General features: G+C 43.7%; 16 non-coding genes across 16 annotated transcripts; all 16 read right to left on the reverse strand.

The window, feature by feature from the left end:
* Window positions 1-71: 71 nt before the first annotated feature.
* TRNAG-UCC (transfer RNA glycine (anticodon UCC)) lies at window positions 72-143 on the reverse strand. Its single transcript has one exon. It is a non-coding gene; the product is annotated as a tRNA-Gly (tRNA).
* A 1,532-nt stretch (window positions 144-1,675) lies between these two features.
* TRNAG-CCC (transfer RNA glycine (anticodon CCC)) lies at window positions 1,676-1,747 on the reverse strand. The gene has a single exon. It is a non-coding gene; the product is annotated as a tRNA-Gly (tRNA).
* Window positions 1,748-3,280: 1,533 nt separating this feature from the next.
* TRNAG-UCC (transfer RNA glycine (anticodon UCC)) lies at window positions 3,281-3,352 on the reverse strand. Its single transcript has one exon. It is a non-coding gene; the product is annotated as a tRNA-Gly (tRNA).
* Window positions 3,353-4,865: 1,513 nt separating this feature from the next.
* TRNAG-CCC (transfer RNA glycine (anticodon CCC)) lies at window positions 4,866-4,937 on the reverse strand. The gene has a single exon. It is a non-coding gene; the product is annotated as a tRNA-Gly (tRNA).
* Window positions 4,938-6,470: 1,533 nt separating this feature from the next.
* On the reverse strand, window positions 6,471-6,542 carry TRNAG-UCC (transfer RNA glycine (anticodon UCC)). The gene has a single exon. It is a non-coding gene; the product is annotated as a tRNA-Gly (tRNA).
* A 1,522-nt stretch (window positions 6,543-8,064) lies between these two features.
* Window positions 8,065-8,136, reverse strand: TRNAG-CCC (transfer RNA glycine (anticodon CCC)). Its single transcript has one exon. It is a non-coding gene; the product is annotated as a tRNA-Gly (tRNA).
* A 1,533-nt stretch (window positions 8,137-9,669) lies between these two features.
* TRNAG-UCC (transfer RNA glycine (anticodon UCC)) lies at window positions 9,670-9,741 on the reverse strand. Its single transcript has one exon. It is a non-coding gene; the product is annotated as a tRNA-Gly (tRNA).
* Window positions 9,742-11,254: 1,513 nt separating this feature from the next.
* On the reverse strand, window positions 11,255-11,326 carry TRNAG-CCC (transfer RNA glycine (anticodon CCC)). Its single transcript has one exon. It is a non-coding gene; the product is annotated as a tRNA-Gly (tRNA).
* A 3,127-nt stretch (window positions 11,327-14,453) lies between these two features.
* Window positions 14,454-14,525, reverse strand: TRNAG-CCC (transfer RNA glycine (anticodon CCC)). Its single transcript has one exon. It is a non-coding gene; the product is annotated as a tRNA-Gly (tRNA).
* A 1,533-nt stretch (window positions 14,526-16,058) lies between these two features.
* Window positions 16,059-16,130, reverse strand: TRNAG-UCC (transfer RNA glycine (anticodon UCC)). The gene has a single exon. It is a non-coding gene; the product is annotated as a tRNA-Gly (tRNA).
* Window positions 16,131-17,643: 1,513 nt separating this feature from the next.
* On the reverse strand, window positions 17,644-17,715 carry TRNAG-CCC (transfer RNA glycine (anticodon CCC)). The gene has a single exon. It is a non-coding gene; the product is annotated as a tRNA-Gly (tRNA).
* A 1,533-nt stretch (window positions 17,716-19,248) lies between these two features.
* TRNAG-UCC (transfer RNA glycine (anticodon UCC)) lies at window positions 19,249-19,320 on the reverse strand. The gene has a single exon. It is a non-coding gene; the product is annotated as a tRNA-Gly (tRNA).
* A 1,522-nt stretch (window positions 19,321-20,842) lies between these two features.
* On the reverse strand, window positions 20,843-20,914 carry TRNAG-CCC (transfer RNA glycine (anticodon CCC)). The gene has a single exon. It is a non-coding gene; the product is annotated as a tRNA-Gly (tRNA).
* Window positions 20,915-22,447: 1,533 nt separating this feature from the next.
* Window positions 22,448-22,519, reverse strand: TRNAG-UCC (transfer RNA glycine (anticodon UCC)). The gene has a single exon. It is a non-coding gene; the product is annotated as a tRNA-Gly (tRNA).
* A 1,513-nt stretch (window positions 22,520-24,032) lies between these two features.
* TRNAG-CCC (transfer RNA glycine (anticodon CCC)) lies at window positions 24,033-24,104 on the reverse strand. The gene has a single exon. It is a non-coding gene; the product is annotated as a tRNA-Gly (tRNA).
* Window positions 24,105-25,637: 1,533 nt separating this feature from the next.
* TRNAG-UCC (transfer RNA glycine (anticodon UCC)) lies at window positions 25,638-25,709 on the reverse strand. Its single transcript has one exon. It is a non-coding gene; the product is annotated as a tRNA-Gly (tRNA).
* Between the last annotated feature and the right edge of the window lie 93 nt (window positions 25,710-25,802).

Genomic DNA, 25,802 nt, shown 5'->3' on the forward strand with positions numbered 1-25,802 from the left:
AATTATATTACCATTTTGTGAAATGTTGCTTTAAAATATATCCTGCTTGCAGAATATATAAGTATTTGTACTGCGTTGGCCGGGAATCGAACCCGGGTCAACTGCTTGGAAGGCAGCTATGCTCACCACTATACCACCAACGCCCTCTGATCTTTGCGCTCTCGGTTCTAAACATTAGGACCCTGAGTTCAATGACTATCATGCACCAGCTTCAATGGTGCATTTGGTTTAGATACCAACATGAAAAGCAATAGAAAGTTTTTGTAGAGGGTAAGGAACTGGGATTGAAACTAAGGACAAAGCTGTGCAGAAGAGAAGAATGGAAAGCAGCAATACAAATAATAGATATGAACACATAGAGGCAGCATGGGAAGCAAAGCAGGGAAGAGAAATAGAGAACATTCCATGAAATGCCCAGGAGATAGATAAGAGCAGAACAAAAAAGGGAAGAATGAAATTCAAAGCCTCCACATAAAAGTGTTTGAAGGTCCCACCAGTCATTCATGCTTATTATTGTGTGCCTTTACTTTCAAAGTACAGTGTGGAGCTTTTGACGATCCCTCTCTTGTATTTCAGCAGACACAGATAGTTGAGAAGTCTTTTCTCACATAGCTGGCACAAGCTTGCGCTTTTCCTTGCTGGTAGCGTGGAAATGACAGCTTGGTCCTTGGAAGTAAAATCAAGCAAAATTAGCAGAGGATGGTTTCGATCCATCGACCTCTGGGTTATGGGCCCAGCACGCTTCCGCTGCGCCACTCTGCTCCGTTGTGAAAGTGTTCTTTTTATGCAGATAAGGAGCATTAGGCAGAGTAGCATGGGATTGGTCTGGCTCTCACCTCATTTGCATAAGTATATCCCAAGGCATGCTGGGTGCAGAAAAACTTCATATTCCCCTCTCACAATCAGTCATAACTGAAAGTCAGACACTCTTAGGCACTAGCCGTTTCAGGCCTTTATCAAGACAGTAGCTCTTGAACCATCTCTCTCTCGCTCTGTGATCCTAGCACTAGCATGCTCAGGATTTGGCTTTACCTTGGAGCCAGAGATATACCCGGTGAGGGCTTGCCCGGTGTGAGGCTTTTGAGCGTTTGGGAGCGTTCGGGACGTGAGTGGACGTTGGACAGGAAACTATGCGAATATGAAGCCTCCAACATTCCTGCTTCAGTGAGTGGTTCTTTCCATGGACATCTGACTCTTGGATTCCTCTCAACTTGCCTTCTGATAAAACATTTTGTGAGCAGCAGTTTCCTTCGACAGCTACAAGGTGGCGCTACATTCAGGTGAGAGCACAAGTATGCACAAAATGTTAGGGACTTTTGCCAGATTTATCGGTGGATCTTGCATATTTTTTCAGAGGCTAGATATTGCCTAGAAATGCTTTTTAACATAGAGATGCTGGAGTTACAATGTCTGGTCGGGCCTCAGCGGGCCTCAGCCCTTCCATTGTTTGCCCACTGTAACAAATTTATTACCAGCACAAGTGTGTTGTGACTCTGCTTTATGAAACTTATCATATATTAGGACAATGTATGTAGCAGAAGGTGCGATTGAGATGTTTGCCCACGTATTTGTTTATTTTTTTATATATGGCTGATTAATCTGTTCGTGAAATTTCCATTTTGTGACATGTTGCATTACAATATATCCTGCTTGCAGAATATATAAGTATTTTCAGTGCGTTGGCCGGGAATCGAACCCGGGTCAACTGCTTGGGAAGCAGCTATGCTCACCACTATACCACCAACGCCCTCTGATGTGTTAGCTCTCGGTTCTAAATATTACGTTGCAGAAATCAATGACTATCTTGCACCAGCTTCAATGGTGCATTTGGTTTAGATACCAACATGAGAAGCAGTAGAACGTTTTTTGCAGAGGGTAAGGAACTGGGGATTGAAACCAAGGACAAAGTTGTGCAGAAGAGAAGAAATGAAAAGCAACAGTACAAATAGTAGAAATGAGCATATATAGGCAGCATGGGAAGCAAAGCAGGGAAGAGAAAGAGAACATTCCATGAAATGCCCAGGAGATAGATAAGAGCAGAACAAAAAGGGAAGAATGAAATTCAAAGCATGCCCAGAAAGTTGTGTGAAGCTCCCACCAGTCAGTCATTTATGGTTATAATTGTGTGTCTTTACTTTCAAAGTACAGGGTTGTACCTTTCACGATCACTCTTGTATTACACAGACACGAATAGTTGAGAAGTCTTTTCTCACATAGCTGGCACAAGCTTGCACTTTTCCTTTCTGGCTATGTGGAAATGACAGCTTGGTCCTTGGAAGGAAAATCAAGCAAAATTAGCGGAGGATGGTTTCGATCCATCGACCTCTGGGTTATGGGCCCAGCACGCTTCCGCTGCGCCACTCTGCTCCTTTGTGAAAGTGTTCTCTTTATGCAGATGAGGAGGCATTCAGAGAAGTGACGTGGGATTGGTCGGGCTCTCACCTCATTTGCCTAAGTATATCGCAAGGCATGCTGGGTGCAGAAAATCTTTATCTTCCCCTCTCACAATCAGTCACAACTGAAAGTCCAGACCCTCTTAGGCACTAGCCGTTTCAGGCCTTTAACAAGACAACAGCTCTCCGACGCTCTCTGTCTCTCTCTCTCTCTGTGATCCTAGTGCTTGCATGCTCAGTATTTGGCTTTTCCTGGGAGCCAGAGATCTACCCGGTGAGGGCTTGCCGGTATAAGGCTTTAGAGCGTTTGGGAGCGTTCGGTACATGAGAGGACGTTGGACTGGAAGCTATGCAAATTTGAAGCATCCAAACTTCCTGCTGCAGTCGGAGGCTCTTTCCATGGACATCTGCCTTTTGGATTCCTCTAAACTTGCCCTCTGATGAAACATTTTGTGAGCTGCAGTTACCTCCGACGGCTACAAGGTGGTGCTACATTCAGGTGAGGGCACAAGTATGCACAAAATGTTGGGGACTTTTGCCAGATTTATTGCTGGATCTTGCATATTTTTTTCAGAGGCTAAATATTGCCTAGGAAATGCTTTTTAACATAGAGATGCTGGAGTTAAAATGTCTGGTTGGGCCTCAGCCCTTTCATTGTCTGCCCACTGTAACATATTTTTTTACCACTACATGTGAGTGGTGACTCTGCTTTATGAAACTTATCATATATTAGGACAATGAATATAGCAGAAGGGGCGATCGAAATGCTTGCCTACATATTTGTTTATTTTTTATATAATGGCTGATTAACCTCTTAATTATATTACCATTTTGTGAAATGTTGCTTTAAAATATATCCTGCTTGCAGAATATATAAGTATTTGTACTGCGTTGGCCGGGAATCGAACCCGGGTCAACTGCTTGGAAGGCAGCTATGCTCACCACTATACCACCAACGCCCTCTGATCTTTGCGCTCTCGGTTCTAAACATTAGGACCCTGAGTTCAATGACTATCATGCACCAGCTTCAATGGTGCATTTGGTTTAGATACCAACATGAAAAGCAATAGAAAGTTTTTGTAGAGGGTAAGGAACTGGGATTGAAACCAAGGACAAAGCTGTGCAGAAGAGAAGAATGGAAAGCAGCAATACAAATAATAGATATGAACACATAGAGGCAGCATGGGAAGCAAAGCAGGGAAGAGAAATAGAGAACATTCCATGAAATGCCCAGGAGATAGATAAGAGCAGAACAAAAAAGGGAAGAATGAAATTCAAAGCCTCCACATAAAAGTGTTTGAAGGTCCCACCAGTCATTCATGCTTATTATTGTGTGCCTTTACTTTCAAAGTACAGTGTGGAGCCTTTGACGATCCCTCTCTTGTATTTCAGCAGACACAGATAGTTGAGAAGTCTTTTCTCACATAGCTGGCACAAGCTTGCGCTTTTCCTTGCTGGTAGCGTGGAAATGACAGCTTGGTCCTTGGAAGTAAAATCAAGCAAAATTAGCAGAGGATGGTTTCGATCCATCGACCTCTGGGTTATGGGCCCAGCACGCTTCCGCTGCGCCACTCTGCTCCGTTGTGAAAGTGTTCTTTTTATGCAGATAAGGAGCATTAGGCAGAGTAGCATGGGATTGGTCTGGCTCTCACCTCATTTGCATAAGTATATCCCAAGGCATGCTGGGTGCAGAAAAACTTCATCTTCCCCTCTCACAATCAGTCATAACTGAAAGTCAGACACTCTTAGGCACTAGCCGTTTCAGGCCTTTATCAAGACAGTAGCTCTTGAACCATCTCTCTCTCGCTCTGTGATCCTAGCACTAGCATGCTCAGGATTTGGCTTTACCTTGGAGCCAGAGATATACCCGGTGAGGGCTTGCCCGGTGTGAGGCTTTTGAGCGTTTGGGAGCGTTGTGGACGTTGGACAGGAAACTATGCGAATATGAAGCCTCCAACATTCCTGCTTCAGTGAGTGGTTCTTTCCATGGACATCTGACTCTTGGATTCCTCTCAACTTGCCTTCTGATAAAACATTTTGTGAGCAGCAGTTTCCTTCGACAGCTACAAGGTGGCGCTACATTCAGGTGAGAGCACAAGTATGCACAAAATGTAAGGGACTTTTGCCAGATTTATCGGTGGATCTTGCATATTTTTTTCAGAGGCTAGATATTGCCTAGAAATGCTTTTTAACATAGAGATGCTGGAGTTACAATGTCTGGTCGGGCCTCAGCCCTTCCATTGTTTGCCCACTGTAACAAATTTATTACCAGCACATGTGTGTTGTGACTCTGCTTTATGAAACTTATCATATATTAGGACAATGTATGTAGCAGAAGGTGCGATTGAGATGTTTGCCCACGTATTTGTTTATTTTTTTATATATGGCTGATTAATCTGTTCGTGAAATTTCCATTTTGTGACATGTTGCATTACAATATATCCTGCTTGCAGAATATATAAGTATTTTCAGTGCGTTGGCCGGGAATCGAACCCGGGTCAACTGCTTGGGAAGCAGCTATGCTCACCACTATACCACCAACGCCCTCTGATGTGTTAGCTCTCGGTTCTAAATATTACGTTGCAGAAATCAATGACTATCTTGCACCAGCTTCAATGGTGCATTTGGTTTAGATACCAACATGAGAAGCAGTAGAACGTTTTTTGCAGAGGGTAAGGAACTGGGGATTGAAACCAAGGACAAAGTTGTGCAGAAGAGAAGAAATGAAAAGCAACAGTACAAATAGTAGAAATGAGCATATATAGGCAGCATGGGAAGCAAAGCAGGGAAGAGAAAGAGAACATTCCATGAAATGCCCAGGAGATAGATAAGAGCAGAACAAAAAGGGAAGAATGAAATTCAAAGCATGCCCAGAAAGTTGTGTGAAGCTCCCACCAGTCAGTCATTTATGGTTATAATTGTGTGTCTTTACTTTCAAAGTACAGGGTTGTACCTTTCACGATCACTCTTGTATTACACAGACACGAATAGTTGAGAAGTCTTTTCTCACATAGCTGGCACAAGCTTGCACTTTTCCTTTCTGGCTATGTGGAAATGACAGCTTGGTCCTTGGAAGGAAAATCAAGCAAAATTAGCAGAGGATGGTTTCGATCCATCGACCTCTGGGTTATGGGCCCAGCACGCTTCCGCTGCGCCACTCTGCTCCTTTGTGAAAGTGTTCTCTTTATGCAGATGAGGAGGCATTCAGAGAAGTGACGTGGGATTGGTCGGGCTCTCACCTCATTTGCCTAAGTATATCGCAAGGCATGCTGGGTGCAGAAAATCTTTATCTTCCCCTCTCACAATCAGTCACAACTGAAAGTCCAGACCCTCTTAGGCACTAGCCGTTTCAGGCCTTTAACAAGACAACAGCTCTCCGACGCTCTCTGTCTCTCTCTCTCTCTGTGATCCTAGTGCTTGCATGCTCAGTATTTGGCTTTTCCTGGGAGCCAGAGATCTACCCGGTGAGGGCTTGCCGGTATAAGGCTTTAGAGCGTTTGGGAGCGTTCGGTACATGAGAGGACGTTGGACTGGAAGCTATGCAAATTTGAAGCATCCAAACTTCCTGCTGCAGTCGGAGGCTCTTTCCATGGACATCTGCCTTTTGGATTCCTCTAAACTTGCCCTCTGATGAAACATTTTGTGAGCTGCAGTTACCTCCGACGGCTACAAGGTGGTGCTACATTCAGGTGAGGGCACAAGTATGCACAAAATGTTGGGGACTTTTGCCAGATTTATTGCTGGACCTTGCATATTTTTTTCAGAGGCTAAATATTGCCTAGGAAATGCTTTTTAACATAGAGATGCTGGAGTTAAAATGTCTGGTCGGGCCTCAGCCCTTTCATTGTCTGCCCACTGTAACATATTTTTTTACCAGTACATGTGAGTGGTGACTCTGCTTTATGAAACTTATCATATATTAGGACAATGAATATAGCAGAAGGGGCGATCGAAATGCTTGCCTACATATTTGTTTATTTTTTATATAATGGCTGATTAACCTCTTAATTATATTACCATTTTGTGAAATGTTGCTTTAAAATATATCCTGCTTGCAGAATATATAAGTATTTGTACTGCGTTGGCCGGGAATCGAACCCGGGTCAACTGCTTGGAAGGCAGCTATGCTCACCACTATACCACCAACGCCCTCTGATCTTTGCGCTCTCGGTTCTAAACATTAGGACCCTGAGTTCAATGACTATCATGCACCAGCTTCAATGGTGCATTTGGTTTAGATACCAACATGAAAAGCAATAGAAAGTTTTTGTAGAGGGTAAGGAACTGGGATTGAAACTAAGGACAAAGCTGTGCAGAAGAGAAGAATGGAAAGCAGCAATACAAATAATAGATATGAACACATAGAGGCAGCATGGGAAGCAAAGCAGGGAAGAGAAATAGAGAACATTCCATGAAATGCCCAGGAGATAGATAAGAGCAGAACAAAAAAGGGAAGAATGAAATTCAAAGCCTCCACATAAAAGTGTTTGAAGGTCCCACCAGTCATTCATGCTTATTATTGTGTGCCTTTACTTTCAAAGTACAGTGTGGAGCTTTTGACGATCCCTCTCTTGTATTTCAGCAGACACAGATAGTTGAGAAGTCTTTTCTCACATAGCTGGCACAAGCTTGCGCTTTTCCTTGCTGGTAGCGTGGAAATGACAGCTTGGTCCTTGGAAGTAAAATCAAGCAAAATTAGCAGAGGATGGTTTCGATCCATCGACCTCTGGGTTATGGGCCCAGCACGCTTCCGCTGCGCCACTCTGCTCCGTTGTGAAAGTGTTCTTTTTATGCAGATAAGGAGCATTAGGCAGAGTAGCATGGGATTGGTCTGGCTCTCACCTCATTTGCATAAGTATATCCCAAGGCATGCTGGGTGCAGAAAAACTTCATATTCCCCTCTCACAATCAGTCATAACTGAAAGTCAGACACTCTTAGGCACTAGCCGTTTCAGGCCTTTATCAAGACAGTAGCTCTTGAACCATCTCTCTCTCGCTCTGTGATCCTAGCACTAGCATGCTCAGGATTTGGCTTTACCTTGGAGCCAGAGATATACCCGGTGAGGGCTTGCCCGGTGTGAGGCTTTTGAGCGTTTGGGAGCGTTCGGGACGTGAGTGGACGTTGGACAGGAAACTATGCGAATATGAAGCCTCCAACATTCCTGCTTCAGTGAGTGGTTCTTTCCATGGACATCTGACTCTTGGATTCCTCTCAACTTGCCTTCTGATAAAACATTTTGTGAGCAGCAGTTTCCTTCGACAGCTACAAGGTGGCGCTACATTCAGGTGAGAGCACAAGTATGCACAAAATGTTAGGGACTTTTGCCAGATTTATCGGTGGATCTTGCATATTTTTTCAGAGGCTAGATATTGCCTAGAAATGCTTTTTAACATAGAGATGCTGGAGTTACAATGTCTGGTCGGGCCTCAGCCCTTCCATTGTTTGCCCACTGTAACAAATTTATTACCAGCACAAGTGTGTTGTGACTCTGCTTTATGAAACTTATCATATATTAGGACAATGTATGTAGCAGAAGGTGCGATTGAGATGTTTGCCCACGTATTTGTTTATTTTTTTATATATGGCTGATTAATCTGTTCGTGAAATTTCCATTTTGTGACATGTTGCATTACAATATATCCTGCTTGCAGAATATATAAGTATTTTCAGTGCGTTGGCCGGGAATCGAACCCGGGTCAACTGCTTGGGAAGCAGCTATGCTCACCACTATACCACCAACGCCCTCTGATGTGTTAGCTCTCGGTTCTAAATATTACGTTGCAGAAATCAATGACTATCTTGCACCAGCTTCAATGGTGCATTTGGTTTAGATACCAACATGAGAAGCAGTAGAACGTTTTTTGCAGAGGGTAAGGAACTGGGGATTGAAACCAAGGACAAAGTTGTGCAGAAGAGAAGAAATGAAAAGCAACAGTACAAATAGTAGAAATGAGCATATATAGGCAGCATGGGAAGCAAAGCAGGGAAGAGAAAGAGAACATTCCATGAAATGCCCAGGAGATAGATAAGAGCAGAACAAAAAGGGAAGAATGAAATTCAAAGCATGCCCAGAAAGTTGTGTGAAGCTCCCACCAGTCAGTCATTTATGGTTATAATTGTGTGTCTTTACTTTCAAAGTACAGGGTTGTACCTTTCACGATCACTCTTGTATTACACAGACACGAATAGTTGAGAAGTCTTTTCTCACATAGCTGGCACAAGCTTGCACTTTTCCTTTCTGGCTATGTGGAAATGACAGCTTGGTCCTTGGAAGGAAAATCAAGCAAAATTAGCAGAGGATGGTTTCGATCCATCGACCTCTGGGTTATGGGCCCAGCACGCTTCCGCTGCGCCACTCTGCTCCTTTGTGAAAGTGTTCTCTTTATGCAGATGAGGAGGCATTCAGAGAAGTGACGTGGGATTGGTCGGGCTCTCACCTCATTTGCCTAAGTATATCGCAAGGCATGCTGGGTGCAGAAAATCTTTATCTTCCCCTCTCACAATCAGTCACAACTGAAAGTCCAGACCCTCTTAGGCACTAGCCGTTTCAGGCCTTTAACAAGACAACAGCTCTCCGACGCTCTCTGTTTCTCTCTCTCTCTGTGATCCTAGTGCTTGCATGCTCAGTATTTGGCTTTTCCTGGGAGCCAGAGATCTACCCGGTGAGGGCTTGCCGGTATAAGGCTTTAGAGCGTTTGGGAGCGTTCGGTACATGAGAGGACGTTGGACTGGAAGCTATGCAAATTTGAAGCATCCAAACTTCCTGCTGCAGTCGGAGGCTCTTTCCATGGACATCTGCCTTTTGGATTCCTCTAAACTTGCCCTCTGATGAAACATTTTGTGAGCTGCAGTTACCTCCGACGGCTACAAGGTGGTGCTACATTCAGGTGAGGGCACAAGTATGCACAAAATGTTGGGGACTTTTGCCAGATTTATTGCTGGATCTTGCATATTTTTTTCAGAGGCTAAATATTGCCTAGGAAATGCTTTTTAACATAGAGATGCTGGAGTTAAAATGTCTGGTTGGGCCTCAGCCCTTTCATTGTCTGCCCACTGTAACATATTTTTTTACCACTACATGTGAGTGGTGACTCTGCTTTATGAAACTTATCATATATTAGGACAATGAATATAGCAGAAGGGGCGATCGAAATGCTTGCCTACATATTTGTTTATTTTTTATATAATGGCTGATTAACCTCTTAATTATATTACCATTTTGTGAAATGTTGCTTTAAAATATATCCTGCTTGCAGAATATATAAGTATTTGTACTGCGTTGGCCGGGAATCGAACCCGGGTCAACTGCTTGGAAGGCAGCTATGCTCACCACTATACCACCAACGCCCTCTGATCTTTGCGCTCTCGGTTCTAAACATTAGGACCCTGAGTTCAATGACTATCATGCACCAGCTTCAATGGTGCATTTGGTTTAGATACCAACATGAAAAGCAATAGAAAGTTTTTGTAGAGGGTAAGGAACTGGGATTGAAACCAAGGACAAAGCTGTGCAGAAGAGAAGAATGGAAAGCAGCAATACAAATAATAGATATGAACACATAGAGGCAGCATGGGAAGCAAAGCAGGGAAGAGAAATAGAGAACATTCCATGAAATGCCCAGGAGATAGATAAGAGCAGAACAAAAAAGGGAAGAATGAAATTCAAAGCCTCCACATAAAAGTGTTTGAAGGTCCCACCAGTCATTCATGCTTATTATTGTGTGCCTTTACTTTCAAAGTACAGTGTGGAGCCTTTGACGATCCCTCTCTTGTATTTCAGCAGACACAGATAGTTGAGAAGTCTTTTCTCACATAGCTGGCACAAGCTTGCGCTTTTCCTTGCTGGTAGCGTGGAAATGACAGCTTGGTCCTTGGAAGTAAAATCAAGCAAAATTAGCAGAGGATGGTTTCGATCCATCGACCTCTGGGTTATGGGCCCAGCACGCTTCCGCTGCGCCACTCTGCTCCGTTGTGAAAGTGTTCTTTTTATGCAGATAAGGAGCATTAGGCAGAGTAGCATGGGATTGGTCTGGCTCTCACCTCATTTGCATAAGTATATCCCAAGGCATGCTGGGTGCAGAAAAACTTCATCTTCCCCTCTCACAATCAGTCATAACTGAAAGTCAGACACTCTTAGGCACTAGCCGTTTCAGGCCTTTATCAAGACAGTAGCTCTTGAACCATCTCTCTCTCGCTCTGTGATCCTAGCACTAGCATGCTCAGGATTTGGCTTTACCTTGGAGCCAGAGATATACCCGGTGAGGGCTTGCCCGGTGTGAGGCTTTTGAGCGTTTGGGAGCGTTGTGGACGTTGGACAGGAAACTATGCGAATATGAAGCCTCCAACATTCCTGCTTCAGTGAGTGGTTCTTTCCATGGACATCTGACTCTTGGATTCCTCTCAACTTGCCTTCTGATAAAACATTTTGTGAGCAGCAGTTTCCTTCGACAGCTACAAGGTGGCGCTACATTCAGGTGAGAGCACAAGTATGCACAAAATGTTAGGGACTTTTGCCAGATTTATCGGTGGATCTTGCATATTTTTTTCAGAGGCTAGATATTGCCTAGAAATGCTTTTTAACATAGAGATGCTGGAGTTACAATGTCTGGTCGGGCCTCAGCCCTTCCATTGTTTGCCCACTGTAACAAATTTATTACCAGCACATGTGTGTTGTGACTCTGCTTTATGAAACTTATCATATATTAGGACAATGTATGTAGCAGAAGGTGCGATTGAGATGTTTGCCCACGTATTTGTTTATTTTTTTATATATGGCTGATTAATCTGTTTGTGAAATTTCCATTTTGTGACATGTTGCATTACAATATATCCTGCTTGCAGAATATATAAGTATTTTCAGTGCGTTGGCCGGGAATCGAACCCGGGTCAACTGCTTGGGAAGCAGCTATGCTCACCACTATACCACCAACGCCCTCTGATGTGTTAGCTCTCGGTTCTAAATATTACGTTGCAGAAATCAATGACTATCTTGCACCAGCTTCAATGGTGCATTTGGTTTAGATACCAACATGAGAAGCAGTAGAACGTTTTTTGCAGAGGGTAAGGAACTGGGGATTGAAACCAAGGACAAAGTTGTGCAGAAGAGAAGAAATGAAAAGCAACAGTACAAATAGTAGAAATGAGCATATATAGGCAGCATGGGAAGCAAAGCAGGGAAGAGAAAGAGAACATTCCATGAAATGCCCAGGAGATAGATAAGAGCAGAACAAAAAGGGAAGAATGAAATTCAAAGCATGCCCAGAAAGTTGTGTGAAGCTCCCACCAGTCAGTCATTTATGGTTATAATTGTGTGTCTTTACTTTCAAAGTACAGGGTTGTACCTTTCACGATCACTCTTGTATTACACAGACACGAATAGTTGAGAAGTCTTTTCTCACATAGCTGGCACAAGCTTGCACTTTTCCTTTCTGGCTATGTGGAAATGACAGCTTGGTCCTTGGAAGGAAAATCAAGCAAAATTAGCAGAGGATGGTTTCGATCCATCGACCTCTGGGTTATGGGCCCAGCACGCTTCCGCTGCGCCACTCTGCTCCTTTGTGAAAGTGTTCTCTTTATGCAGATGAGGAGGCATTCAGAGAAGTGACGTGGGATTGGTCGGGCTCTCACCTCATTTGCCTAAGTATATCGCAAGGCATGCTGGGTGCAGAAAATCTTTATCTTCCCCTCTCACAATCAGTCACAACTGAAAGTCCAGACCCTCTTAGGCACTAGCCGTTTCAGGCCTTTAACAAGACAACAGCTCTCCGACGCTCTCTGTCTCTCTCTCTCTCTGTGATCCTAGTGCTTGCATGCTCAGTATTTGGCTTTTCCTGGGAGCCAGAGATCTACCCGGTGAGGGCTTGCCGGTATAAGGCTTTAGAGCGTTTGGGAGCGTTCGGTACATGAGAGGACGTTGGACTGGAAGCAATGCAAATTTGAAGCATCCAAACTTCCTGCTGCAGTCGGAGGCTCTTTCCATGGACATCTGCCTTTTGGATTCCTCTAAACTTGCCCTCTGATGAAACATTTTGTGAGCTGCAGTTACCTCCGACGGCTACAAGGTGGTGCTACATTCAGGTGAGGGCACAAGTATGCACAAAATGTTGGGGACTTTTGCCAGATTTATTGCTGGACCTTGCATATTTTTTTCAGAGGCTAAATATTGCCTAGGAAATGCTTTTTAACATAGAGATGCTGGAGTTAAAATGTCTGGTCGGGCCTCAGCCCTTTCATTGTCTGCCCACTGTAACATATTTTTTTACCAGTACATGTGAGTGGTGACTCTGCTTTATGAAACTTATCATATATTAGGACAATGAATATAGCAGAAGGGGCGATCGAAATGCTTGCCTACATATTTGTTTATTTTTTATATAATGGCTGATTAACCTCTTAATTATATTACCATTTTGTGAAATGTTGCTTTAAAATATATCCTGCTTGCAGAATATATAAGTATTTGTACTTCGTTGGCCGGGAATCGAACCCGGGTCAACTGCTTGGAAGGCAGCTATGCTCACCACTATACCACCAACGCCCTCTGATCTTTGCGCTCTCGGTTCTAAACATTAGGACCCTGAGTTCAATGACTATCATGCACCAGCTTCAATGGTGCATTTGGTTTAGATACCAACATGAAAAGCAATAGAAAGTTTTTGTAGAGGGTAAGGAACTGGGATTGAAACTAAGGACAAAGCTGTGCAGAAGAGAAGAATGGAAAGCAGCAATACAAATAATAGATATGAACACATAGAGGCAGCATGGGAAGCAAAGCAGGGAAGAGAAATAGAGAACATTCCATGAAATGCCCAGGAGATAGATAAGAGCAGAACAAAAAAGGGAAGAATGAAATTCAAAGCCTCCACATAAAAGTGTTTGAAGGTCCCACCAGTCATTCATGCTTATTATTGTGTGCCTTTACTTTCAAAGTACAGTGTGGAGCTTTTGACGATCCCTCTCTTGTATTTCAGCAGACACAGATAGTTGAGAAGTCTTTTCTCACATAGCTGGCACAAGCTTGCGCTTTTCCTTGCTGGTAGCGTGGAAATGACAGCTTGGTCCTTGGAAGTAAAATCAAGCAAAATTAGCAGAGGATGGTTTCGATCCATCGACCTCTGGGTTATGGGCCCAGCACGCTTCCGCTGCGCCACTCTGCTCCGTTGTGAAAGTGTTCTTTTTATGCAGATAAGGAGCATTAGGCAGAGTAGCATGGGATTGGTCTGGCTCTCACCTCATTTGCATAAGTATATCCCAAGGCATGCTGGGTGCAGAAAAACTTCATCTTCCCCTCTCACAATCAGTCATAACTGAAAGTCAGACACTCTTAGGCACTAGCCGTTTCAGGCCTTTATCAAGACAGTAGCTCTTGAACCATCTCTCTCTCGCTCTGTGATCCTAGCACTAGCATGCTCAGGATTTGGCTTTACCTTGGAGCCAGAGATATACCCGGTGAGGGCTTGCCCGGTGTGAGGCTTTTGAGCGTTTGGGAGCGTTCGGGACGTGAGTGGACGTTGGACAGGAAACTATGCGAATATGAAGCCTCCAACATTCCTGCTTCAGTGAGTGGTTCTTTCCATGGACATCTGACTCTTGGATTCCTCTCAACTTGCCTTCTGATAAAACATTTTGTGAGCAGCAGTTTCCTTCGACAGCTACAAGGTGGCGCTACATTCAGGTGAGAGCACAAGTATGCACAAAATGTTAGGGACTTTTGCCAGATTTATCGGTGGATCTTGCATATTTTTTCAGAGGCTAGATATTGCCTAGAAATGCTTTTTAACATAGAGATGCTGGAGTTACAATGTCTGGTCGGGCCTCAGCCCTTCCATTGTTTGCCCACTGTAACAAATTTATTACCAGCACATGTGTGTTGTGACTCTGCTTTATGAAACTTATCATATATTAGGACAATGTATGTAGCAGAAGGTGCGATTGAGATGTTTGCCCACGTATTTGTTTATTTTTTTATATATGGCTGATTAATCTGTTCGTGAAATTTCCATTTTGTGACATGTTGCATTACAATATATCCTGCTTGCAGAATATATAAGTATTTTCAGTGCGTTGGCCGGGAATCGAACCCGGGTCAACTGCTTGGGAAGCAGCTATGCTCACCACTATACCACCAACGCCCTCTGATGTGTTAGCTCTCGGTTCTAAATATTACGTTGCAGAAATCAATGACTATCTTGCACCAGCTTCAATGGTGCATTTGGTTTAGATACCAACATGACAAGCAGTAGAACGTTTTTTGCAGAGGGTAAGGAACTGGGGATTGAAACCAAGGACAAAGTTGTGCAGAAGAGAAGAAATGAAAAGCAACAGTACAAATAGTAGAAATGAGCATATATAGGCAGCATGGGAAGCAAAGCAGGGAAGAGAAAGAGAACATTCCATGAAATGCCCAGGAGATAGATAAGAGCAGAACAAAAAGGGAAGAATGAAATTCAAAGCATGCCCAGAAAGTTGTGTGAAGCTCCCACCAGTCAGTCATTTATGGTTATAATTGTGTGTCTTTACTTTCAAAGTACAGGGTTGTACCTTTCACGATCACTCTTGTATTACACAGACACGAATAGTTGAGAAGTCTTTTCTCACATAGCTGGCACAAGCTTGCACTTTTCCTTTCTGGCTATGTGGAAATGACAGCTTGGTCCTTGGAAGGAAAATCAAGCAAAATTAGCAGAGGATGGTTTCGATCCATCGACCTCTGGGTTATGGGCCCAGCACGCTTCCGCTGCGCCACTCTGCTCCTTTGTGAAAGTGTTCTCTTTATGCAGATGAGGAGGCATTCAGAGAAGTGACGTGGGATTGGTCGGGCTCTCACCTCATTTGCCTAAGTATATCGCAAGGCATGCTGGGTGCAGAAAATCTTTATCTTCCCCTCTCACAATCAGTCACAACTGAAAGTCCAGACCCTCTTAGGCACTAGCCGTTTCAGGCCTTTAACAAGACAACAGCTCTCCGACGCTCTCTGTCTCTCTCTCTCTCTGTGATCCTAGTGCTTGCATGCTCAGTATTTGGCTTTTCCTGGGAGCCAGAGATCTACCCGGTGAGGGCTTGCCGGTATAAGGCTTTAGAGCGTTTGGGAGCGTTCGGTACATGAGAGGACGTTGGACTGGAAGCTATGCAAATTTGAAGCATCCAAACTTCCTGCTGCAGTCGGAGGCTCTTTCCATGGACATCTGCCTTTTGGATTCCTCTAAACTTGCCCTCTGATGAAACATTTTGTGAGCTGCAGTTACCTCCGACGGCTACAAGGTGGTGCTACATTCAGGTGAGGGCACAAGTATGCACAAAATGTTGGGGACTTTTGCCAGATTTATTGCTGGATCTTGCATATTTTTTTCAGAGGCTAAATATTGCCTAGGAAATGCTTTTTAACATAGAGATGCTGGAGTTAAAATGTCTGGTTGGGCCTCAGCCCTTTCATTGTCTGCCCACTGTAACATATTTTTTTACCACTACATGTGAGTGGTGACTCTGCTTTATGAAACTTATCATATATTAGGACAATGAATATAGCAGAAGGGGCGATCGAAATGCTTGCCTACATATTTGTTTATTTTTTATATAATGGCTGATTAACCTCTTAATTATATTACCATTTTGTGAAATGTTGCTTTAAAATATATCCTGCTTGCAGAATATATAAGTATTTGTACTGCGTTGGCCGGGAATCGAACCCGGGTCAACTGCTTGGAAGGCAGCTATGCTCACCACTATACCACCAACGCCCTCTGATCTTTGCGCTCTCGGTTCTAAACATTAGGACCCTGAGTTCAATGACTATCATGCACCAGCTTCAATGGTGCATTTGGTTTAGATACCAACATGAAAAGCAATAGAAAGTTTTTGTAGAGGGTAAGGAACTGGGATTGAAACCAAGGACAAAGCTGTGCAGAAGAGAAGAATGGAAAGCAGCAATACAAATAATAGATATGAACACATAGAGGCAGCATGGGAAGCAAAGCAGGGAAGAGAAATAGAGAACATTCCATGAAATGCCCAGGAGATAGATAAGAGCAGAACAAAAAAGGGAAGAATGAAATTCAAAGCCTCCACATAAAAGTGTTTGAAGGTCCCACCAGTCATTCATGCTTATTATTGTGTGCCTTTACTTTCAAAGTACAGTGTGGAGCCTTTGACGATCCCTCTCTTGTATTTCAGCAGACACAGATAGTTGAGAAGTCTTTTCTCACATAGCTGGCACAAGCTTGCGCTTTTCCTTGCTGGTAGCGTGGAAATGACAGCTTGGTCCTTGGAAGTAAAATCAAGCAAAATTAGCAGAGGATGGTTTCGATCCATCGACCTCTGGGTTATGGGCCCAGCACGCTTCCGCTGCGCCACTCTGCTCCGTTGTGAAAGTGTTCTTTTTATGCAGATAAGGAGCATTAGGCAGAGTAGCATGGGATTGGTCTGGCTCTCACCTCATTTGCATAAGTATATCCCAAGGCATGCTGGGTGCAGAAAAACTTCATCTTCCCCTCTCACAATCAGTCATAACTGAAAGTCAGACACTCTTAGGCACTAGCCGTTTCAGGCCTTTATCAAGACAGTAGCTCTTGAACCATCTCTCTCTCGCTCTGTGATCCTAGCACTAGCATGCTCAGGATTTGGCTTTACCTTGGAGCCAGAGATATACCCGGTGAGGGCTTGCCCGGTGTGAGGCTTTTGAGCGTTTGGGAGCGTTGTGGACGTTGGACAGGAAACTATGCGAATATGAAGCCTCCAACATTCCTGCTTCAGTGAGTGGTTCTTTCCATGGACATCTGACTCTTGGATTCCTCTCAACTTGCCTTCTGATAAAACATTTTGTGAGCAGCAGTTTCCTTCGACAGCTACAAGGTGGCGCTACATTCAGGTGAGAGCACAAGTATGCACAAAATGTTAGGGACTTTTGCCAGATTTATCGGTGGATCTTGCATATTTTTTTCAGAGGCTAGATATTGCCTAGAAATGCTTTTTAACATAGAGATGCTGGAGTTACAATGTCTGGTCGGGCCTCAGCCCTTCCATTGTTTGCCCACTGTAACAAATTTATTACCAGCACATGTGTGTTGTGACTCTGCTTTATGAAACTTATCATATATTAGGACAATGTATGTAGCAGAAGGTGCGATTGAGATGTTTGCCCACGTATTTGTTTATTTTTTTATATATGGCTGATTAATCTGTTCGTGAAATTTCCATTTTGTGACATGTTGCATTACAATATATCCTGCTTGCAGAATATATAAGTATTTTCAGTGCGTTGGCCGGGAATCGAACCCGGGTCAACTGCTTGGGAAGCAGCTATGCTCACCACTATACCACCAACGCCCTCTGATGTGTTAGCTCTCGGTTCTAAATATTACGTTGCAGAAATCAATGACTATCTTGCACCAGCTTCAATGGTGCATTTGGTTTAGATACCAACATGAGAAGCAGTAGAACGTTTTTTGCAGAGGGTAAGGAACTGGGGATTGAAACCAAGGAAAAAGTTGTGCAGAAGAGAAGAAATGAAAAGCAACAGTACAAATAGTAGAAATGAGCATATATAGGCAGCATGGGAAGCAAAGCAGGGAAGAGAAAGAGAACATTCCATGAAATGCCCAGGAGATAGATAAGAGCAGAACAAAAAGGGAAGAATGAAATTCAAAGCATGCCCAGAAAGTTGTGTGAAGCTCCCACCAGTCAGTCATTTATGGTTATAATTGTGTGTCTTTACTTTCAAAGTACAGGGTTGTACCTTTCACGATCACTCTTGTATTACACAGACACGAATAGTTGAGAAGTCTTTTCTCACATAGCTGGCACAAGCTTGCACTTTTCCTTTCTGGCTATGTGGAAATGACAGCTTGGTCCTTGGAAGGAAAATCAAGCAAAATTAGCAGAGGATGGTTTCGATCCATCGACCTCTGGGTTATGGGCCCAGCACGCTTCCGCTGCGCCACTCTGCTCCTTTGTGAAAGTGTTCTCTTTATGCAGATGAGGAGGCATTCAGAGAAGTGACGTGGGATTGGTCGGGCTCTCACCTCATTTGCCTAAGTATATCGCAAGGCATGCTGGGTGCAGAAAATCTTTATCTTCCCCTCTCACAATCAGTCACAACTGAAAGTCCAGACCCTCTTAGGCACTAGCCGTTTCAGGCCTTTAACAAGACAACAGCTCTCCGACGCTCTCTGTCTCTCTCTCTCTCTGTGATCCTAGTGCTTGCATGCTCAGTATTTGGCTTTTCCTGGGAGCCAGAGATCTACCCGGTGAGGGCTTGCCGGTATAAGGCTTTAGAGCGTTTGGGAGCGTTCGGTACATGAGAGGACGTTGGACTGGAAGCTATGCAAATTTGAAGCATCCAAACTTCCTGCTGCAGTCGGAGGCTCTTTCCATGGACATCTGCCTTTTGGATTCCTCTAAACTTGCCCTCTGATGAAACATTTTGTGAGCTGCAGTTACCTCCGACGGCTACAAGGTGGTGCTACATTCAGGTGAGGGCACAAGTATGCACAAAATGTTGGGGACTTTTGCCAGATTTATTGCTGGACCTTGCATATTTTTTTCAGAGGCTAAATATTGCCTAGGAAATGCTTTTTAACATAGAGATGCTGGAGTTAAAATGTCTGGTCGGGCCTCAGCCCTTTCATTGTCTGCCCATTGTAACATATTTTTTTACCAGTACATGTGAGTGGTGACTCTGCTTTATGAAACTTATCATATATTAGGACAATGAATATAGCAGAAGGGGCGATCGAAATGCTTGCCTACATATTTGTTTATTTTTTATATAATGGCTGATTAACCTCTTAATTATATTACCATTTTGTGAAATGTTGCTTTAAAATATATCCTGCTTGCAGAATATATAAGTATTTGTACTGCGTTGGCCGGGAATCGAACCCGGGTCAACTGCTTGGAAGGCAGCTATGCTCACCACTATACCACCAACGCCCTCTGATCTTTGCGCTCTCGGTTCTAAACATTAGGACCCTGAGTTCAATGACTATCATGCACCAGCTTCAATGGTGCATTTGGTTTAGATACCAACATGAAAAGCAATAGAAAGTTTTTGTAGAGGGTAAGGAACTGGGATTGAAACTAAGGACAAAGCTGTGCAGAAGAGAAGAATGGAAAGCAGCAATACAAATAATAGATATGAACACATAGAGGCAGCATGGGAAGCAAAGCAGGGAAGAGAAATAGAGAACATTCCATGAAATGCCCAGGAGATAGATAAGAGCAGAACAAAAAAGGGAAGAATGAAATTCAAAGCCTCCACATAAAAGTGTTTGAAGGTCCCACCAGTCATTCATGCTTATTATTGTGTGCCTTTACTTTCAAAGTACAGTGTGGAGCTTTTGACGATCCCTCTCTTGTATTTCAGCAGACACAGATAGTTGAGAAGTCTTTTCTCACATAGCTGGCACAAGCTTGCGCTTTTCCTTGCTGGTAGCGTGGAAATGACAGCTTGGTCCTTGGAAGTAAAATCAAGCAAAATTAGCAGAGGATGGTTTCGATCCATCGACCTCTGGGTTATGGGCCCAGCACGCTTCCGCTGCGCCACTCTGCTCCGTTGTGAAAGTGTTCTTTTTATGCAGATAAGGAGCATTAGGCAGAGTAGCATGGGATTGGTCTGGCTCTCACCTCATTTGCATAAGTATATCCCAAGGCATGCTGGGTGCAGAAAAACTTCATCTTCCCCTCTCACAATCAGTCATAACTGAAAGTCAGACACTCTTAGGCACTAGCCGTTTCAGGCCTTTATCAAGACAGTAGCTCTTGAACCATCTCTCTCTCGCTCTGTGATCCTAGCACTAGCATGCTCAGGATTTGGCTTTACCTTGGAGCCAGAGATATACCCGGTGAGGGCTTGCCCGGTGTGAGGCTTTTGAGCGTTTGGGAGCGTTCGGGACGTGAGTGGACGTTGGACAGGAAACTATGCGAATATGAAGCCTCCAACATTCCTGCTTCAGTGAGTGGTTCTTTCCATGGACATCTGACTCTTGGATTCCTCTCAACTTGCCTTCTGATAAAACATTTTGTGAGCAGCAGTTTCCTTCGACAGCTACAAGGTGGCGCTACATTCAGGTGAGAGCACAAGTATGCACAAAATGTTAGGGACTTTTGCCAGATTTATCGGTGGATCTTGCATATTTTTTCAGAGGCTAGATATTGCCTAGAAATGCTTTTTAACATAGAGATGCTGGAGTTACAATGTCTGGTCGGGCCTCAGCCCTTCCATTGTTTGCCCACTGTAACAAATTTATTACCAGCACATGTGTGTTGTGACTCTGCTTTATGAAACTTATCATATATTAGGACAATGTATGTAGCAGAAGGTGCGATTGAGATGTTTGCCCACGTATTTGTTTATTTTTTTATATATGGCTGATTAATCTGTTCGTGAAATTTCCATTTTGTGACATGTTGCATTACAATATATCCTGCTTGCAGAATATATAAGTATTTTCAGTGCGTTGGCCGGGAATCGAACCCGGGTCAACTGCTTGGGAAGCAGCTATGCTCACCACTATACCACCAACGCCCTCTGATGTGTTAGCTCTCGGTTCTAAATATTACGTTGCAGAAATCAATGACTATCTTGCACCAGCTTCAATGGTGCATTTGGTTTAGATACCAACATGACAAGCAGTAGAACGTTTTTTGCAGAGGGTAAGGAACTGGGGATTGAAACCAAGGACAAAGTTGTGCAGAAGAGAAGAAATGAAAAGCAACAGTACAAATAGTAGAAATGAGCATATATAGGCAGCATGGGAAGCAAAGCAGGGAAGAGAAAGAGAACATTCCATGAAATGCCCAGGAGATAGATAAGAGCAGAACAAAAAGGGAAGAATGAAATTCAAAGCATGCCCAGAAAGTTGTGTGAAGCTCCCACCAGTCAGTCATTTATGGTTATAATTGTGTGTCTTTACTTTCAAAGTACAGGGTTGTACCTTTCACGATCACTCTTGTATTACACAGACACGAATAGTTGAGAAGTCTTTTCTCACATAGCTGGCACAAGCTTGCACTTTTCCTTTCTGGCTATGTGGAAATGACAGCTTGGTCCTTGGAAGGAAAATCAAGCAAAATTAGCAGAGGATGGTTTCGATCCATCGACCTCTGGGTTATGGGCCCAGCACGCTTCCGCTGCGCCACTCTGCTCCTTTGTGAAAGTGTTCTCTTTATGCAGATGAGGAGGCATTCAGAGAAGTGACGTGGGATTGGTCGGGCTCTCACCTCATTTGCCTAAGTATATCGCAAGGCATGCTGGGTGCAGAAAATCTTTATCTTCCCCTCTCACAATCAGTCACAACTGAAAGTCCAGACCCTCTTAGGCACTAGCCGTTTCAGGCCTTTAACAAGACAACAGCTCTCCGAAGCTCTCTGTCTCTCTCTCTCTCTGTGATCCTAGTGCTTGCATGCTCAGTATTTGGCTTTTCCTGGGAGCCAGAGATCTACCCGGTGAGGGCTTGCCGGTATAAGGCTTTAGAGCGTTTGGGAGCGTTCGGTACATGAGAGGACGTTGGACTGGAAGCTATGCAAATTTGAAGCATCCAAACTTCCTGCTGCAGTCGGAGGCTCTTTCCATGGACATCTGCCTTTTGGATTCCTCTAAACTTGCCCTCTGATGAAACATTTTGTGAGCTGCAGTTACCTCCGACGGCTACAAGGTGGTGCTACATTCAGGTGAGGGCACAAGTATGCACAAAATGTTGGGGACTTTTGCCAGATTTATTGCTGGATCTTGCATATTTTTTTCAGAGGCTAAATATTGCCTAGGAAATGCTTTTTAACATAGAGATGCTGGAGTTAAAATGTCTGGTTGGGCCTCAGCCCTTTCATTGTCTGCCCACTGTAACATATTTTTTTACCACTACATGTGAGTGGTGACTCTGCTTTATGAAACTTATCATATATTAGGACAATGAATATAGCAGAAGGGGCGATCGAAATGCTTGCCTACATATTTGTTTATTTTTTATATAATGGCTGATTAACCTCTTAATTATATTACCATTTTGTGAAATGTTGCTTTAAAATATATCCTGCTTGCAGAATATATAAGTATTTGTACTGCGTTGGCCGGGAATCGAACCCGGGTCAACTGCTTGGAAGGCAGCTATGCTCACCACTATACCACCAACGCCCTCTGATCTTTGCGCTCTCGGTTCTAAACATTAGGACCCTGAGTTCAATGACTATCATGCACCAGCTTCAATGGTGCATTTGGTTTAGATACCAACATGAAAAGCAATAGAAAGTTTTTGTAGAGGGTAAGGAACTGGGATTGAAACCAAGGACAAAGCTGTGCAGAAGAGAAGAATGGAAAGCAGCAATACAAATAATAGATATGAACACATAGAGGCAGCATGGGAAGCAAAGCAGGGAAGAGAAATAGAGAACATTCCATGAAATGCCCAGGAGATAGATAAGAGCAGAACAAAAAAGGGAAGAATGAAATTCAAAGCCTCCACATAAAAGTGTTTGAAGGTCCCACCAGTCATTCATGCTTATTATTGTGTGCCTTTACTTTCAAAGTACAGTGTGGAGCCTTTGACGATCCCTCTCTTGTATTTCAGCAGACACAGATAGTTGAGAAGTCTTTTCTCACATAGCTGGCACAAGCTTGCGCTTTTCCTTGCTGGTAGCGTGGAAATGACAGCTTGGTCCTTGGAAGTAAAATCAAGCAAAATTAGCAGAGGATGGTTTCGATCCATCGACCTCTGGGTTATGGGCCCAGCACGCTTCCGCTGCGCCACTCTGCTCCGTTGTGAAAGTGTTCTTTTTATGCAGATAAGGAGCATTAGGCAGAGTAGCATGGGATTGGTCTGGCTCTCACCTCATTTGCATAAGTATATCCCAAGGCATGCTGGGTGCAGAAAAACTTCATCTTCCCCTCTCACAATCAGTCATAACTGAAAGTCAGACACTCTTAGGCACTAGCCGTTTCAGGCCTTTATCAAGACAGTAGCTCTTGAACCATCTCTCTCTCGCTCTGTGATCCTAGCACTAGCATGCTCAGGATTTGGCTTTACCTTGGAGCCAGAGATATACCCGGTGAGGGCTTGCCCGGTGTGAGGCTTTTGAGCGTTTGGGAGCGTTGTGGACGTTGGACAGGAAACTATGCGAATATGAAGCCTCCAACATTCCTGCTTCAGTGAGTGGTTCTTTCCATGGACATCTGACTCTTGGATTCCTCTCAACTTGCCTTCTGATAAAACATTTTGTGAGCAGCAGTTTCCTTCGACAGCTACAAGGTGGCGCTACATTCAGGTGAGAGCACAAGTATGCACAAAATGTTAGGGACTTTTGCCAGATTTATCGGTGGATCTTGCATATTTTTTTCAGAGGCTAGATATTGCCTAGAAATGCTTTTTAACATAGAGATGCTGGAGTTACAATGTCTGGTCGGGCCTCAGCCCTTCCATTGTTTGCCCACTGTAACAAATTTATTACCAGCACATGTGTGTTGTGACTCTGCTTTATGAAACTTATCATATATTAGGACAATGTATGTAGCAGAAGGTGCGATTGAGATGTTTGCCCACGTATTTGTTTATTTTTTTATATATGGCTGATTAATCTGTTCGTGAAATTTCCATTTTGTGACATGTTGCATTACAATATATCCTGCTTGCAGAATATATAAGTATTTTCAGTGCGTTGGCCGGGAATCGAACCCGGGTCAACTGCTTGGGAAGCAGCTATGCTCACCACTATACCACCAACGCCCTCTGATGTGTTAGCTCTCGGTTCTAAATATTACGTTGCAGAAATCAATGACTATCTTGCACCAGCTTCAATGGTGCATTTGGTTTAGATACCAACATGAGAAGCAGTAGAACGTTTTTTGCAGAGGGTAAGGAACTGGGGATTGAAACCAAGGACAAAGTTGTGCAGAAGAGAAGAAATGAAAAGCAACAGTACAAATAGTAGAAATGAGCATATATAGGCAGCATGGGAAGCAAAGCAGGGAAGAGAAAGAGAACATTCCATGAAATGCCCAGGAGATAGATAAGAGCAGAACAAAAAGGGAAGAATGAAATTCAAAGCATGCCCAGAAAGTTGTGTGAAGCTCCCACCAGTCAGTCATTTATGGTTATAATTGTGTGTCTTTACTTTCAAAGTACAGGGTTGTACCTTTCACGATCACTCTTGTATTACACAGACACGAATAGTTGAGAAGTCTTTTCTCACATAGCTGGCACAAGCTTGCACTTTTCCTTTCTGGCTATGTGGAAATGACAGCTTGGTCCTTGGAAGGAAAATCAAGCAAAATTAGCAGAGGATGGTTTCGATCCATCGACCTCTGGGTTATGGGCCCAGCACGCTTCCGCTGCGCCACTCTGCTCCTTTGTGAAAGTGTTCTCTTTATGCAGATGAGGAGGCATTCAGAGAAGTGACGTGGGATTGGTCGGGCTCTCACCTCATTTGCCTAAGTATATCGCAAGGCATGCTGGGTGCAGAAAATCTTTATCTTCCCCTCTCACAATCAGTCACAACTGAAAGTCCAGACCCTCTTAGGCACTAGCCGTTTCAGGCCTTTAACAAGACAACAGCTCTCCGAAGCTCTCTGTCTCTCTCTCTCTCTGTGATCCTAGTGCTTGCATGCTCAGTATTTGGCTTTTCCTGGGAGCCAGAGATCTACCCGGTGAGGGCTTGCCGGTATAAGGCTTTAGAGCGTTTGGGAGCGTTCGGTACATGAGAGGACGTTGGACTGGAAGCTATGCAAATTTGAAGCATCCAAACTTCCTGCTGCAGTCGGAGGCTCTTTCCATGGACATCTGCCTTTTGGATTCCTCTAAACTTGCCCTCTGATGAAACATTTTGTGAGCTGCAGTTACCTCCGACGGCTACAAGGTGGTGCTACATTCAGGTGAGGGCACAAGTATGCACAAAATGTTGGGGACTTTTGCCAGATTTATTGCTGGATCTTGCATATTTTTTTCAGAGGCTAAATATTGCCTAGGAAATGCTTTTTAACATAGAGATGCTGGAGTTAAAATGTCTGGTTGGGCCTCAGCCCTTTCATTGTCTGCCCACTGTAACATATTTTTTTACCACTACATGTGAGTGGTGACTCTGCTTTATGAAACTTATCATATATTAGGACAATGAATATAGCAGAAGGGGCGATCGAAATGCTTGCCTACATATTTGTTTATTTTTTATATAATGGCTGATTAACCTCTTAATTATATTACCATTTTGTGAAATGTTGCTTTAAAATATATCCTGCTTGCAGAATATATAAGTATTTGTACTGCGTTGGCCGGGAATCGAACCCGGGTCAACTGCTTGGAAGGCAGCTATGCTCACCACTATACCACCAACGCCCTCTGATCTTTGCGCTCTCGGTTCTAAACATTAGGACCCTGAGTTCAATGACTATCATGCACCAGCTTCAATGGTGCATTTGGTTTAGATAC

The sequence above is a fragment of the Lissotriton vulgaris genome, chromosome 9, assembly GCF_964263255.1.
Source record: "Lissotriton vulgaris chromosome 9, aLisVul1.2, whole genome shotgun sequence".
Classification (NCBI taxonomy): Eukaryota; Metazoa; Chordata; class Amphibia; order Caudata; family Salamandridae; genus Lissotriton; species Lissotriton vulgaris.